Source organism: Bos indicus x Bos taurus, chromosome 21, assembly GCF_003369695.1.
Source record: "Bos indicus x Bos taurus breed Angus x Brahman F1 hybrid chromosome 21, Bos_hybrid_MaternalHap_v2.0, whole genome shotgun sequence".
In the NCBI taxonomy this organism is placed as follows: Eukaryota; Metazoa; Chordata; class Mammalia; order Artiodactyla; family Bovidae; genus Bos; species Bos indicus x Bos taurus.
In genome coordinates this window covers 33,822,519-33,839,934 of record NC_040096.1, presented here as the reverse complement: position 1 = coordinate 33,839,934, position 17,416 = coordinate 33,822,519, and the positions used below count along the sequence as shown (strand labels likewise).

General features: G+C 46.2%; 1 long non-coding RNA gene across 1 annotated transcript; it reads right to left on the bottom strand.

The window, feature by feature from the left end:
• Positions 1–1,437: 1,437 nt before the first annotated feature.
• Positions 1,438–7,086, bottom strand: LOC113879818. The gene is made up of 3 exons (XR_003507465.1): positions 6,956–7,086; positions 4,695–4,754; positions 1,438–1,479 (listed from the first exon to the last, which is right to left on the bottom strand). It is a non-coding gene; the product is annotated as an uncharacterized LOC113879818 (long non-coding RNA).
• Positions 7,087–17,416: the final 10,330 nt, after the last annotated feature.

The following is a 17,416-nucleotide window of genomic DNA, read 5'->3' as shown; positions in this document are numbered from 1 at the left end:
AGAACGCTATACATCAGTCATGTCTCAACAAAACTAAAAAAGAAAGGGGCAGAAGACACAGATAGACAGTTCTCTGAAGAAGATATGCAAAGGGACAAGTACATGAAAAAATACTCAACATTATTAGTTATTGCATGCATGTGTCCAATTCTGTGTGACCACAAGGACTGCAGCCTGCCAGGCTCCTCAGTCCATGTGATTCTCCAGGCAAGAATCCTGGGGTGAGTTGCCATGCCCTCCTCCAGGGGACCTTCTCAATCCAGAGACCAAACCCATGTCTTTTATGTCTAACCTGCATTGGCAGGTGGGTTCTTTACCACTAGCGCCACCTGGGAAGCCCTATTAGTTATTAGGGAAATGCAAATCAAAAACACAACGAGGTACCATTTCACACCTACTAGAACGGCTATTGGAGAAGGCAATGGCACCCCACTCCAGTACTCTTGCCTGGAAAATCCCATGGATGGAGGAGCCTGGTAGGCTGTAGTCCATGGGGTCACTAAGAGTAGGATACGACTGAGCGACTTCCCTTTCACTTTTCACTTTCATGCATTGGAGAAGGAAATGGCAACCCACTCCAGTGTTCTTGCCTGGAGAATCTCAGGGACGGGGGAGCCTGGTGGGCTTCCGTCTATGTGGTCTCACAGAGTCAGACACAACTGAAGCGACTTAGCAGCAGCAGCAGCAGCAGCAGAATGGCTACAATAAAAATTAAAAACTAGACTGTTATTTGGGAATCCCCTGGCAATCTGCTAGTTAGGATTCCATGCTTACACTGCACAGGGCCCAGATTCTATCACTGGTCGGGGAACTAAGATTGTGCAAGCTGTGCAGTGTGGGGGGAAAAAAAAAAAAAACTAACCTATGATCATATGATCACCTCAATAGATGCAGAAAAAGCATTTAATAAAATTCAACATCCATTTTTGATATTTAAAAAACTCAACAAAGTAGATATAGAGGGAATGTACCTCACATAATAAAGGCCATATATGATAAGCTCACTGTTAACATCATACTCAATGGTGAAAGCTAAAAGCATTCTTCTAAGATCATGAACAAGACAAGGATGCCCACTCTCACTACTTTTATTGAACATAGTGTTGGAAGTCCTTCCCAGACCATTTAGACAAGAAAAATAAATTAAAAAGCATCCAAATTGAAAAGGAAGAAGTAAAACTGTCCTATTTGCAGATGACATGATATTACATTTAGAAAACCCTAAAGACTCCACTAAAAAATTACTAGAAATTATAAACAAATTCAGTAAAGTTTCAGAATTCAAAATCAATATGCAAATATCTGTGGCATTTCTATACACTGATAGTGAACTATTGGAAAGAGAAATTAAGAAAGCAATCCCACTTACAATTGCTTCAAAAAGAATAAAATATCTACAGATAAATTTAACTAAGGAGGTAAAAGAAACCCACTTAAAACTGGACTTCTTCCCAATGGCTCAGCAGGTAAAGCATCCACCTGCAATGCAAAAGACATAGGAGTCAAGAGTTTGTTAAGCCACTCCAGTATTCTTGCCTGAAAAATCCCATGGACAGGAGCCTGCTGGGCTATAGTCCATGGGGTCACAAAGAATCAGACACGACTGAGCAACCAAACACACATGCAAGCACACTGAAAACAATAAGACACTGGTGAGAGAAAGTGAAGAAGAAACAAATAAATGGAAAGATATTCTGTGCTAATGGATTGGAAGAATTAATATTCTAAAATGTCCATACTTTCCAAAGCAATCTACAGATTCAAGACAATCCCTATCAGAATTCCAATGGCATTTTAAACAGATACATAACAAACAATCCTAAAATTGGCATAGAAGCATAAAAAAAGATCCTAAATAACCAAAACAACTTTGAGAAGAAAGAATACGGTTGGATGCATCATAATCTCTGATTTCAAACTGTATTACAAAGGTATAGTCATCGAAACAGTATGGTATTGGCCTAAAAACAGACACAATAGAACAGAACAGAGAGCCCAGAAATAAATCTATGCATACATGGTCAATCAATTTTTGACAAAGGAGTCAAAAATATCCAATGGGGATAGGGTGGTCTCTTCAACAACCAGTGTTGGGAAACAGGACAGTCAAATGCAAATGAATAAAATTGGACTGCTATCTTACACCACACACAAAAATTAATTCAAAAGGGATCAAAGATATATCCATAAGACCTGAAACCATAAAACTAGAAGGAAACATAAGTGGTAAGCTCCTTGATATTAGTCTTGGTGGTGATTTTTTGGGTTTGAAACCAAAGGCAGTGGGAACAAAAGCAAAAATAAACAAACAGGACTACACCAAACTAAAAAACTTCTTCATGGTAAAGGAAACCATCAACAAAACAAAAAGGCCGACTGACAGAATAAGAGGTGTATGCTAAGTTGTTTGAGTCATGTCTGACTCTTTGTGACCCCATGGACCATAACCTGCCATGGGATTCTCCAGGCAATAATACTGGAGTGGGTTGCCACGACCTCCTCCAGGGGATCTTCCAGCCCCATGAATCTGTAATTATATACATTATATATATATTAATTATCCATATATTATATAATTAAAATTTGCAACAATATGAATCAATCTTGAGGGCATTATGCTAAATGAAATAATCCAGACAGAGAAAGCCAAATAACATATGAACTCACTTATATGAGAAATCTAAAAATAAAGACAAAGTCCCAATACCCCAAACAAACAAACAAAAAAACAAGCTCACGTATCTAGAGAACAAATTGGTCATAGCCAGAGGTAGGGGTGGGGACAGGGGTTTCATAATGGGTGAAGGATGTTAAAAAGTACAAACTTCCAGCCATAAAGTAAGTAATGGGAATGTAATGTATAGTATTGTAACTTTAGTTAACAATAGTATTTTGAATATTTGAAAGATGCTAAGAGAGTAAATCTTAAAAGTAATCATTACAAGAAAAAATTGTAACTATGTGTGGTGACTTATGTTAACTAGATTTGTGTGGTGATCATTTTGCAATATATACAAATAGTGAATCATTATGTTTTATATCTGATACTATAATAATGTTATATCAATTATATCACAATTTAAAAAATGGACATTAACATGTTGGTGGGGACCTGGAAAAACTGTAACCTTTGTGCATTACAAGGATGAATATAAAATGATACAATCCCCGTGGAAAATGGTTAGGCAGTTCCTCAAAAAGTTAAGCATATAATTACCATGTGACCCAACAAGTCTAAGGTATTTATATAAAAGAACTGAAAACAGGTGTTTGAACAAAAACTTGCATAGAAATGTCCAGAGCAGCATTATTCTCAATAGTTAAAAGGTGGAAACAACCCAAGTGTCCAACAACAGGTGTACGGATAAATAAAATGTGGCATCAACATATAATGGAATGGTATTCAGCCATGAAAAAGGAATGGCATTCTACAATATGTGTAAACTTTGAAAACATTATGCTAAGTGGAATAAGCCTGGTACAAAAGGACACATATTATATGATTCCACTTACGTGAGGTATCTGCTGCTGCTGCTGCTGCTAAGTCACTTGAGTCGTGTCCGACTCTGTGCGACCCCATAGACGGCAGCCACCAGGCTCCGCCATCCCTGGGATTCTCCAGGCAAGAACACTGGAGTGAGTTGCCATTTCCTTCTCCAATGCATGAAAGTGAAAAGTGAAAGTGAAGTCGCTCAGTCATGTCTGACTCTTAGCGACCCCATGGACTGCAGCCCACCAGGCTCCTCCGTCCATGGGATTTTCCAAGCAAGAGTACTGGAGTGGGGTGCCATTGCCTTCTCCGACGTGAGGTATCTAGATTAGGCAAATTTATAGAGAAAGAATTTTAGAGGTCACCAAGGGCTGGGGAAGGGGTTGGGAAGGGAAGAATGGAGAGTTACTGTTTAACAACTGCAGAGTTTCTGTTTGGGATGATGAAAAATTCTAGAAATGAATAGTAGTAATAGTTGCATCATGAATATACTTAATGCCACTGATTGACACACAAATAGTTAAAATGGTAAATTTTGTTATGCATATTTTACTACGGTTTTAAAGGCAAGTAAAACATAATAAAGTATTGTGTTCAATAAAAGAAAACAAGGATAAAAGCCATGAAAAGACACGGAGGAACTTTAAACACATATTGCTGACTGAAAGAAGCCAATCTGAAAAGGTTACCATTTTTATGAATCCAACTATATGACATTCTGAAAAAAGTAAAACAATGGAGACAGTAGCAGATTAGTGGTTGCCGCAAGTTCAAGGATAAGAAGGTGGCCGGGAGGAGGGGGAGATGAACAGGAGGAGCACAGAGCGGTTTTAGGGCAGTGAAACGATTCTGTCAGTGCCATAACGGTGGGTACACGGCATTTGTCTCGACCCAAAGAAAGTACAAGAATGAACCCTGTTGTAAACTATGGATTTTAGTTACTAGAAATGTATCAATACTGATTCACTAATTGTAAAATGATTACGATTATTGCAAGTAATACAAGATGTTAGTAACAGGGGAAACTGGGAGCAGGGAAGGCAGGTACACGGGCACTCTCAGTACTTTAAAACTGTTCCAAAAATGGCCTATCAATTAAGAACACAAAAGGCAAGTAGTCCAACAAAAATATTGCAAAAACATTAGGGAACAAAGGCCCAGGCTGTCCCCTGTCTTCATGGGGCCCTGGGGGAGGTGCACTCACCATGCTCATATCTGTAGTTCCAGAGCCCTCTCTTCCCATCCAATGCGCCAGTGTTTCCACCTGCAAAATGGAGGCAGAGAGCAGAATTACTTCCATCTTATAAGAGCACTCTCTTCTAAGTGCATACTAAGTTTTCTTTGGTCTTCACAAAATGAGAGACCTATGCACTATTTTTTTTTTTAATGTTTATTTATCTGGCTGCACCAGGTCTTAATTTCGGTATGCAAGATCTTTAGCTGTGGCATTCCAGATCTAGTTCCCTGACCAAGGATGGAACCCCGGGCCCCCTGCATTGGAAGTTTGGAGTCTTAGCCACTGGACCATCGGGGAAGTTCCTGTTCATTATGTTTCATATGTATGAACAAGGCCCTTCACACACACACACACACACACACAAAAATGGATACAGAAAAACAGAACTTGAGGATGCTAAGACTTGGTCTTCATCTCTTCCCACACACATCTGAACTGACCACCTGCCTCCTTAATGCCCCTCCAGCCCGAGGCTCTTTCCAAGGACACATCTTTATACTTGAGAGACCGACTGGGTATAGTGTGACTCCCTTGGCGGGTTAGGGAAAATGATGGAAGAATTCTCAGGGAGGGTCCTAGGAGGTAGAAGAGAATGACAGAGAAGAACGGCTGTGCCCACACAGCTATCCTGAAATAGCTTCATCCACATGGGCAGTCGAGTGAGTTCTGCAAAGTGAATCCTCTTTTCCTATTGCCTCTTATCCCTGTATTAGAGATGTATTCTGTAGGAAAAATAGCCACTAAATAGTTCAAATTGAAAATTTAGTAAGAAGATGGCTCAGATGGTGACCAGTCCCTAGGTGTCCTAGGAGGTCCTAGGAGGGACTTTACTGACTTTTGATCCTGCCAGCACCCCTTTCCAACTAGCCCATATACTTGACTGCTGGACCTCACTTCCTACCGCTTCTGAGCGATAACCACAAGGACTACGGGCTAAGCTGCAATGCCACCTTCGGCCAACAGGACCACTACTACCTAACACACGCCATCTGCACTCTTGCTGACACGTTCCTTCAGTTAATTTTTGCCTTCTTTGTTTCTAATCAAGATTCAGCCTTATATGTCCTACAAATTGCAGTTCTCTGAGATGAGATGACCCACTCCAGTGTTCTTGCCTGAAGAATCCCAGAGACGGGCGAGCCTGGTGGGCTGCTGTCTATGGGGTCGCGCGGAGTTGGACATGACTGAAGCGACTTAGCAGCAGCAGCAGCAGCAGAGATGAGATGAAAACAAGCCAGACCTCATTTCCAAAGTGTTCATCCAGTGGCTGAATTGCCCCAACCTTCTGGAAATAATCATGGCTGTCTGCGGTTTTGAAGAAAATAATATAAGAGTAAAATCAGGACTTCGCTGGTGGTCCTGTGGTAAAGAATCTGCCTGCCAATGCAGGGGACACGGGTTTGATCCCTGGTGTGGGAAGATCTCACATGCTGCTGGGCAATAAGCCTGTGCACCACAACTACAAAGCCCGCGTGCCTCGAGCCCATGTTCCGCCGCAAGAGAAGCCACCAGTCAGGAGCCCATGCGCTGCAACTACAGACTAGGCCCCACTCACCGCAACTAGAGAAAACCTGCACACGGAAATGAAGTCCCAGCACAGCCACAGATAAATAAATTAATTAATTAAAAAAAAGAAAAAGAACAAAACCAGCCAGATTCTCTGTTAAAGTCCTGGAGGAAGAAAGCACCTCACTTGAGCTCCACTTGTCTGTTTCCAGGCCTGTCCTCACACCCAAAGCAAACTCCTCAAGGAAACCTCTGAGGAAAGCCAGCTCACCTGTCAGACGAAGGAGGCATAGCTCTGCCCCAGGGAGTTGTGGTCCGAGGGAGAGGACAGTCCTATCCTGGGAACCTGAGACCCGTTCCTGCATGTCGCAAGCTGAGGAAGGAGACAGCAGCCCTACCGGGGGGCTCCAGTCTGAGGGGGAAATGAGCCTGCTCTGCAAGGCCCAGTCTAATAATTGGGCTGCAGCCCAGGCCTGGGAATCTCAAGAAACACCTCCCTGTCTGAGCAAGGAGATGGGCCCTTGCTCTGGGAGCTCCAGTCTGTCAGGGACATGGTCCTATCCTTCTGGAGCCTCTAACTACTGGAAAACTCCACTAAGGCACCCTATCGGCACACGTTCAGTTCAGTCTCTCAGTTGTGTCCGACTCTTTGTGACCCCATGGACTGCAGCACACCAGGCCTCCCTGTCCATCCCCAGCTCCCAGAGTTTACCGAAACTCACGTCCATTGAGTCGATGATACCATCCAACCATCTCATCCTCTGTTGTCCCCTTGTAAAGACCCCCAACAAGCAACAAACAGACACTACCATACTTTGCCCATCCAAGACTCAGTCAAGGCCCAGCGGCGGTCACCCTAGGTCACTGCCCTGGCTGGCTCCCTGTGGTCAGAAGTTGGCCTGAGCTTCTCACGCACACCTGGCCAATCTTTAACTCACTTGGGCTGACTTAGGGTTCCCTTCGTGCCAGGGCCAAAGGAGCAGAAATGGGACGTGGAGACTTTGCCCCCCATGCACCTTCTGCCTCCCACAGCAGGCTGGAGGCAGACTGAAACAGTTCTGTCCTGTCCCTGTCTGGGCAGGCCCTGGACATACATCATCCCAGGTTGTTCTCACAAAAACCTCAGAAGGCAGATACTGTGACCACCCCTTTAGAGATAAGGAACACAAGGCTCAGAATTGGTGGGGGAGGGACTCAGAGCTGGGTCTATTCCCCTGCCTCACCTCCTTAGCCAGGACTGTCTGGCTAGAACAGGGCAGCTCAGAAATGCAATACGATCATTGAACCGTGTGAAGAGTTGGAGAGAAAACTGGGCTGGAGGATTAGGAGCCCTGAACTCAGGTTTTAGGTGTGGTAAATTTGGGCAAGTCCCTCCCTTTCACTGGGCCTCTGATCCCCCATCCTCAGCCAGCTCTGAGGTCTTACCATAAACCAAGATCAGGCCACTGGCAATGATCCCTGGTCTGCTATGGGCAACATCCCACGAGAATCTGGCAAACTGCGGGGTGCAGGGCACTGGGGAAGGGTAATTTGGCAAAGATGAAATGGGGGGAAGACCCCTATACTGGGAAAAGCCCTGGGCTGGGAATTTCATGTCAGCCTAACAGGGGAAATTAAGTGATTTTTCAAAGTCTCCTATCTTGTCCAGTTCAGACTCTCAACTCCTTTTATCAGAGGCATCCACCCCTAACTAGCACTTTCCTTTACATAACTCAGTTCATGGGACTTCCCTGGTGGTCCAGTGGCTAAGTCTCCTCGCTGTCAATGCAGGGGGGCCAGGTTCCATGCCTGGTCAGAGAACTAGATCCCATCCCTGGTCAGAGAACTAGATCCCATATGCTGCAACTAACCGTTCGCATGCCTCAAATAAAGAGTCCTCGTGCCACAGTGAAGATCAAGGATCTCAAGCGCTGCAACTTAGACCTGGTGCCGCCAAATAAAACTTTTTTTTTTTTTAATTAAAAAACAACCCCTCAGTTCAGGTTCTTGAGAGAGGAGTTTGATTGAACCACCCATTTGTCAGTCAGCGTTGGGTCCCCTCAGAACAGAATCTACCTTTGGTCCAAATAGTCACAGCACACCTGCCGCCTTGGCAGGTGGACCCTGCAAACCAGGCCCAGGAAAGACAGTGGCATAGAAAAAAGCTAGCAGAGCCACGTAAGAGACCCCGTTTGTCATCTTCTCCTGCCCTGCCCACTCCTCCCCATGCCTTTAGTGCAAAGCAATCTTACCCTCACCCTCAGTACTCCCTGAGACTCCAAAAGGCTGGGTTTCTTGGCAAATTGGAAAAAAAAAAACACATCACTATTCTTTTTTTTTTTTTTTACTGTGGTGTAGTTAATAAAACTGGAGTAGGAAATAGCAACCCGCTCCAGTATTCTTGCCTGGAAAATTCCATGGACAGAGGAGCCTGGCAGGCTACAGTCTGTGTGGTCACAAAGAGCTGGACACGACTGAGCTCACACACAACCAGTTAGTAAAACATAACTATTCTTATTGTTGGCCCAGCTCAATCCTTCTCTGAAAAGGAGTGTGACACTAGGGTGGGTGGTCCTTCCTGGTTCCTCCTTCTCCTCAGGGTGACCTCTGCCCAGGATCCCCTTGGTCCCTGTGCAAATGAACCCAGTCACTAGGAAACCCTCCCACCCCAGATCTGCCCAGATTAGTCTTAGTCCAAAGGCAACTTGCTGCCCAAGAAAAGATGTTCCAACTGACAGAGAAATCTGAGGAGGGAGCAGACTTCTGAAAGAAGGGTGGTGAGTGCACCATCTGGGTAGGGGAAACCAGAGGCTGGATTTTCGTACTGCAAACTTTATGTAGTTCAAAGAGTCAATCCCTGAGTCAGCCCTCCACCTTAACCCTGGCATTGGCTCCTCTCTATGAGAGGGGGCTGCCACCAGAGGTCATTCCTCCACCCTGAGCTGAGTTCTCCATCCCTTAATGATACCCTCTTTCAAAATGTGCTCCCCAAGACCCTGCACTCCGGTTACCCCTCGACCCATAACGTAACACCTGATTCACAAGATGCCCCTGAAATTGGGGACATAATTCAAGGATCTGTAGCTGTAGCAGCAACTCTTAGGCTGTGCAGGGGAGGGGATATTTTTGAGTGGGGAGCCTGCCTAACGTGGTGCTAGAAGTAAAGAACCCACCTGCCATCGCGGGAGACATAAGAAATGTGGGTTCAATCCCTGGGTCAGGAAGATCCCCTGGAGGAGGGCATGGCAACCTACTCCAGTATTCTTGCCTGGAAAATCCCATGGACAGAGGAGCCTGGGGGGTTACAGTCCATAGGGTTGCACAGAGTTGGACATGACTGAATCAACTTAGCACGCAGCGCACCTGCCCAATGCACCTAACCCTCACTAAGGGGGGAGGCAGCCTCTGGCCTCCCTTGAGGCCACCTGCACTCTCCCTTTAGGTCCTGTGTGCCAGCGACGTTTCTAGTATTAGAAACATGGTGATACTCAATATGCTTCCCCAGGTCAACCCTTCGCCTCTGCACCCTCCCACTCCTCCTGGGCAGGTAATTAATAAGAGTCTGATCTCCAGCAAGGCCTGGGAAAGGGCGAGGGGATAAGGCAGGAGGCTGGCTCACAGAAAGAAATCTAAATCTCAGCTCCCCCACACACCCTGGGCCAGTTGCATAACCTTCCCAGGTCTATATTTTCTCAACTTGCAACTGGAGATAATAATCCTACCCCACAGGGCTGGGGAGGAGATGGAGTGTATAATACGTCAGGTATTAAGTCAGTGCTCCACACATACATGCACACACACACCAGGAATACTGGGAAAGTCTCAGGCAGGACTGAACTCAGGATCTGGATGTGGCTTGAGCAGCTGTGTGTATCCCAGGCCCCATATGAGTGAGCCAGCATTCCTGGGACCCCGCACCCTCTCAGAGGTCTTGCCAGGGCCTGGGCTCAGCCTACTTCCTTCCACTGCTCCCCCCACCCAGCAGCTGGGGAGGGATAGGGGTGCTGGCGTGCCAGGGAACAATGGGCCCCCAACCCCTTCCGGCCCATTGCGTGAGAAGGAGCTGCGGGAAGGAAACTCACCTCCCAGTGGGACTGGCCTCCTCCGCCTTGATGTCTGCCCTAGGGAGGGCTGGAGACCCCCCATGCTGCTCAAGGAGGGGGGGCACCTGTGTACTCCAGGCCTCTCACTCTCAGTACATTCTGTTCCTGCACCTGGACTGGCCACCCCTACCCCCTTTCAGAGGCATTCCTGCCCCCCTCCCCAGGGGCTGGGCTGGGTCCTCCTGCAGGAGTCTACGGCCCTGTTCTCATTCATCTCTGTGGCCGCAGTGTGGCCTGGCTAGAGCAGTCCCAATTGGTAAGCGTTGACAACTGATTGAGTGACTGAACACAAGAAGCCAGCCGAGGGATGGTCAGGGCCCAGGGGCTGAGCCAGGAAAGATGGAAGAAAGAGAAGGCTCCAGCTCAGGGCTCAGCCAAAACTCTTATATTGCAGACAGAGATGAGGTCAGGGCCCCAGAAAACCCCACAGAGAATACAGGGCACACTGCTGGGGGAGCCACGGATGTTCTCCCTGGAAAAGCCCTTCTGGTCCTCGGGGTTCCATTGATGTAGCAGCATCTTCACTCACACCCCTGACTTCTCCTTCACGCACGATCACCTTCACTCCAGTATGCCCAGTGCCTCCACCCTCAGACTAGGAGCCCTCTGATATGGGGGTGGGGGGCTCTTCCACTGTACCTGACCACACCTGGCAGGATATCTCAGAGGGTTCACACCTGACGGGCTGCTGACCAGAGGCTCTGGACAAGACACACCCTGTCCAGGCCTCCGTGTCCCCACGTGGCAGCCAGGGGAGTCAGTGGACTGGGTGGGACTGTCCGCAGAGCTGGGCCCTCCTGGCCTGGCTATGGGGTGGGTGCTATAGCCCAGCGCACAGCTGCGTCTGATTTGCATCTTGTTCCATGACTCCTTTTGGACACCACGACCCACCAAAGCCCTGGGCAAGGTCTTGGCTCCACCTGTCCAGGCAGGCAGCATCACCCAGTCCAGATTTCCATGCTCTCAGGTGTGACCACTGCCAGCAAGGGGGAGGAGCAGAAAGGCACTTTGCAAACCTGCCTGATTACCCCACTGGCCGCCTCCCCACATCCACCCCCACCTCTGAGGACGTGCTAACCTGGGGCCTGAGAGATTCCTCAATTCCCACGGCAGGAAGGACTCTCAAGCATGCGAGCAAGCAACTCCCGTGGCCCTGGGGGCACACCTGCAAACACACGCCTGGCTGCAAGCACGCACATACCCGGCTGGCGTGCTGTTGCAGCTGAACGCACACCTGGCAAACTCAGGCACGCGTATGCACCTGGCACGCTAGGATCGTGCTGGCCCGTGTGCGCGCACCACGAGAGAGAGGGTGCCCCCACACGTGCAGCCTTATACACCCCACAGGGCTAGCTCTGAATTGCATGTCCACCCTCACCCCACTCCCCACCAGCCTACTGGTACTCCTGGCTGGGCCACCCCCCCAGGAACTCCATCTTATTGTGGACCCACACCATGCCCACTTTGGAGGTTCAGAGAATCCTCAGGGTGTGACTTGAATCCCGGTGGGGCCCAGGGATAACAATAGGGTCTAGTGCTGAGTAACACATGATACAGCAGTGAGTTTTTGTGCCCAGAAATGCTACCAGTTCAGTCATTCATTCATACAAGCTTTTACTAAAAACAAGTTTTTACTAAATTTCCCCACTGATTTCAAATCAATGGGGAAAAGATTCATTATTGCATAATTGGATACCTCCCTCCCTTCTAACACCAAAATAAATTCAAGTGGATCAAAACTAAATGCTGATAATAAAAACCATAAAAGGCCAGAAGGAAACATGGAATTGACTTTTTTTAAAATAAACTGGGAGTGAGAAAAGCATTTCTAAATTTGACATAAGTTCGAAAGCTTTACAAGGAAAGATTGATCCTACTACATAAAAAGTAAATCATTTCTATGTTTTAAAGAATCATGAACAAATTCAAAAGACATACAACAAACGTGTGCTGGATCTCTTCCATTTTGCCTCTCCAGACCCCCTCTTTATCCACCTCAACCCTGCTCTCTGTCTTGTGAAGCTGACCTGCAGTGGCCTGGGCCACAGGCTCCCTTGCCCTCTGGTTTCTAATTGGGTTCCTGGAATGGAATCTCCAATGGGAGATGGAGAACCTGTACTCTAAGTCACCCCTCTCCAACAACTCTTTCCCTGGGACTCCAGCAACAGGTCCCTCTAGTGGTATCCTTCAGGTGTCACCCTGCTTATTGAACTTATATGCAGAGTACATCATGAGAAACGCTGGGCTGGAGGAAGCACAAGCTGGAATCAAGATTGCCAGGAGAAATATCAATAACCTCAGATATGCAGGTTGACATATGCAGATGACATCACCCTTATGGCAGAAAGTGAAGAGGAACTAAAAAGCCTCTTGATGAAAATGAAAGAGGAGAGTGAAAAAGTTGGCTTAAAGCTCAACATTCACAAAACGAAGATCATGGCATCCGGTCCCATCACTTCATGGGAAATAGATGGGGAAACAGTGGAAACAGTGTCAGACTTTATTTTTCGGGGCTCCAAGATTGCTGCAGATGGTGACTGCAGCCATGAAATTAAAAGACGCTTACTCCTTGGAAGGAAAGTTATGACCAACCTAGATAGCATACTAAAAAGCAGAGACGTTACTTTGCCAACAAAGGTCTGTCTAGTCAAGGCTATGGTTTTTCCAGTGGGAAAAATGTCATATATGGATGTGAGAGTTGGACTGTGAAGAAAGCTGAGAGCCAAAGAATTGATACTTTCGAACTGTGGTGTTGGAGAAGACTCTTGAGAGTCCCTTGGACTGTAAGGAGATCCAACCAGTCCATTCTAAAGGAGATCAGTCCTGGGTGTTCATTGGAAGGACTGATGCTAAAGCTGAAACTCCAATACTTTGGCCACCTCATGTGAAGAGTTGACTCATTGGAAAAGACCCTGATGCTGGGAGGGATTGGGGGCAGGAGGAGAAGGGGACAACAGAGGATGAGATGGCTGGATGGCATTACAGACTCGATGGACATGAGTCTGAGTGAACTCCGGGAGTTGGTGATGGACAGGGAGGTCTGGCGTGCTGCGATTCATGGGGTTGAAAAGAGTTGGACACGACTGAGTGACTGAACTAAACTGAACTACTGGAAGAACTCCCACCATTCCCTGCCTGAGGGAGTGAGAAAAAGGTGCTCAGACACGTCCCACTCTGTGTGACCCTGTGGACTGTAGCCCGCCAGGCTCCTCTGTCCATGGAGTTCTTCAAGCAAGAATATTGGAGTGGGTTGCCATCCCCTCCTGCAAGAGATCTTCCCAACCCAGGTATCAAACCCACATCTCCTGCATTACAGGCAGATTTTTTTACCACCTTAGCCACCAAGGAAGCCCCATTCCCTGCCTATACCTTTGTAAACAATCCCTTATTAACCCTTCCCCAAGTTAACCTAGCGCTAGTGATAAAGAACCTGCCTGGCAATGCAGAAGACATCGGTTGGATCTCTGGATCAGGAAAATCCCCTGGAGAGGAGCATGGAAACCCACTCCAGTATTCTTACCTGGAGAATCCCATGGACAGAGGAGCCTAGTGAGCTATGGTTCCTCGGGTTGCAAAGAGCTGGACATGACTGAAGCAACTGAGCACAGCACACAAATTAACCTAACTTGAGAATTCCATCTGTTTCCTCCTGGAATGCTGCATGACATACAGAAAAGAGAATAGCGTCCTTAGTATGCAAAGAGGTCCAACCAACCAAAAATCCAATAAAAAATGGACAAAAACATGATTAACAGAAGAGGAAAGTACAAATAAATTTTAAACTATAAAGAGATGCTTATAAAGTAGTGTACTTCAGTTCAGTTCAGTCGCTCAGTCGTGTCCAACTCTGCGACCCCATGGACCGCAGCACACCAGGCCTCCCTGTCCATCACCAACTCCCGGAGTTCACTCAAACTCACGTCCATCAAGTCAGTGATGCCATCCAGCCATCTCATCCTCTGTCATCCCCTTCTCCTCCTACCCTCAATCTTTCCCAGCATCACGGTCTTTTCAAATGAGTCAGCTCTTCACATGAGGTGGCCAAAATATTGGAGTTTCAGCTTCAACATCAGCTCTTTCAATGAACACTCAGGACTGATCTCCTTTAGGATGGACTGGTTGGATCTCCTTACAGTCCAAGGGACTCTCAAGAGTCTTCTCCAACACCACAGTTCAAAAGCATCAATTCTTCGGCACTCAGCTTTCTTCACAGTCCAACTCTCACACCCATACATGACCACTGGAAAAACCATAGCCTTGACTAGACAGACCTTAATTGGCAAAGTAATGTCTCTGCTTTTGAATATGCTATCTAGGTTGGTCATAACTTTCCTTCCAAGGAGTAAGCGTCTTTTAATTTCATGGCTGCAATCACCATCTGCAGCAATCTTGGAGCCCCGAAAAATAAAGTCTGACGCTATTTCCACTGTTTCCCCATCTATTTCCCATGAAGTGATGGGACCAGATGCCATGATCTTCGTTTTGTGAATGTTGAGCTTTAAGCCAACTTTTTCACTCTCCTCTTTCATTTTCATCAAGAGGCTTTTTAGTTCCTCTTCACTTTCTGCCATAAGGGTCGTGTCATCTGCATATCTGAGGTTATTGATATTTCTCCCGGCAATCTTGATTCCAGCTTGTGCTTCCTCCAGCCCAGCATTTCTCATGATGTACTCTGCATATAATTTAAATAAGTAGGGTGACCATATACAGCCTTGACATACTCCTTTTCCTATTTGGAACCAGTCTGTTGTTCCATGTGCAGTTCTATACCTCAATAAAAAAGAGAAAGAGAGAGATGCTTGGCCTCACTTATCAGAAAAGAAATATAAATTATATATAATTTTTTACCAATAAGATTGGCAAAGGTAAAATATTAATACATGGTGTTGAAAACAGGCACTCATATTCATTTTGGTGAATTTAAGTTAAAAAGTAAACCAGTAAAAAAGAATTTATTAGTTTCATTAAAATTTTGAAAGAATATATATTCTTTGGCCCAGCAATTCCACTTCTAGAAATTCATCCTTCAGTTAAGTTCACACAAATGACAATAATATGTTCAATATCTTTGTTGCAGGATTCCAGTAATTCTAATAATCTGGAAATGACTAAATAAATTACGATGTGTGTGTGTGTTAAGTCACGTCAGTCGTGTCCAACTCTTTGCGACCTTATGGACTGTAGCCCACCAGGCCCCTCTGACCATGGGATTCTCCAGGCAAGAATACGGAGTGGGTTGCCCTCCTCCAGGGGATCTTCCTGACCCAGGGACCAAACCCGCATCTCTTATGACTCCTGCATTGACAGGCAGGTTCTTTACCACCAGTGCCACCTGGGAAGCCCAAATAAATTATGATAGATCCATACAAAAATAATATGCATGGCATGGAAGATTCTCCAGAACAAAATATCTACTTTTGTTACCATTTGTTTTAAAGCAGTATACTAAGACATGGGGAGAAGATCCTTGAACATCAAGGATGTTCAAGAAAAAGCAAGCCTCTTCTCAAAACAAAGTAACAGATGTCCATCGGCCATGTGTTTGAGAGAGATTTTATCCTTTTGTAACTTTAGAATTTTGTATCATGTGTATAGATTTCCTATTCCAAAAAAGGAATTTATATCATATTGATTGAATATGCACTCGGGGCTGTGCTGGGTAGGGGAGACATGGCTGTGAACAAGATCAGCATGGTTATTTCTGTTCTTATAAAGCTTATGGTCTAGTGAAGAAACAGACACTAAAAAAAGGAGATGCAAGTAAATAACCAATTACAAGTTGCAATGAGCGTTATGAAGAAGAAGCAAACATACTATAAAGAGACAAATAAGGATGATGACTTTAGGTGGGTCGACCAAGGCAGGTTTCCCCCAGAAGACAGAATTAAATAAGAAGGGAAGAGAGAAAAAAAAGAGAGTTCTGGGCAGAGGGCCCAGTATGTGCTAAGGTCCTGAGGCAGGGAGGGGCTTACCATGTGCCCGTGGGCAAATCACCACCCGTCTCAGGGAAGGCACAGCCTCACAAGTGAAATAATCCCATTTTAAGAGATGGAGAGACAGACGCTCAGAGAGGGAAGACGGTTTCCCCAGGAAGGCTGGCGAGACGGGATGGGCACCTTGATCTTTTGAGTCCATGGACTCTGCTATTCTCAGTTCACTTAGGGACTTTTTCGCAGGATCACAGAGACCAAGAGCGGAGGGAAAGAGGGAAAGAAGTTGGCCACTCCCCTATGTCTTTCCACCATCTCAGGGATGAGGGAGGGGAAAATCAGAGACTTCACACACGTGCAAGCATGTACTCACACAAGGCGTGAGCACCAGGCACATCCCAGACAGCTGAGCGGCTAGCCGACCGTGGACCTCAGGCCTGAAGCCGGACACCTGCCTCTACCTGAAATTTGAAATGTGCCTCTTGTAAAACGCTCCTTCTTGGTACTTACCTGGGTGATCCAGTGGTTAAGAATCACCTTCCAATGCAGGGGACACGGGTTTGATCCCTGGTTGAGGAACTAAGACCCCATACGCCACCAGGCAGCTGAGCCTGGGCCTCCATAACCAAGCGCTCGGTGCCACGATGAAAGATCCTCCTGATGAGACAAAGACCCCACATGCTGCAGCTAAGACTCAACACAGCCAAGTAAATATTTTATTAAAATAAATAGAAAGCTGTCTCTTTTGTGCACAAACTTCAGGGCACACATGCACGTGTGTCATTGTGTATTTGTAAGCTCACGTGTGAGTATTCGTGGTGTGTTTGTACTGAGAGCTACTGAAAGACAACATCCAGTTCCTATTTTCCTCACTGTGTAATAATTTAATCAACAATCTTATGGGGCACACTATATTATTTAACCCTTTTACAGATAAGGAAGGGCTTCCCTGGTGGCTCAGCAGTAAAGAATCTGCCTGCAGTGCAGGAGACTGGAGTTTGATTCTTGGGTTGGGAAGATCCCCTGGAGAAGGGAATGGCAACCCACTCCAGTCTTCTTGCCTGAAGAATCCCACGGACAGTCCATGGGGTCACACAGAGACACCACTGAAGCGACTGAGCAGGCACACACAGATAAAGAAACTGAGGCACGGATCATCACATAAATTGTC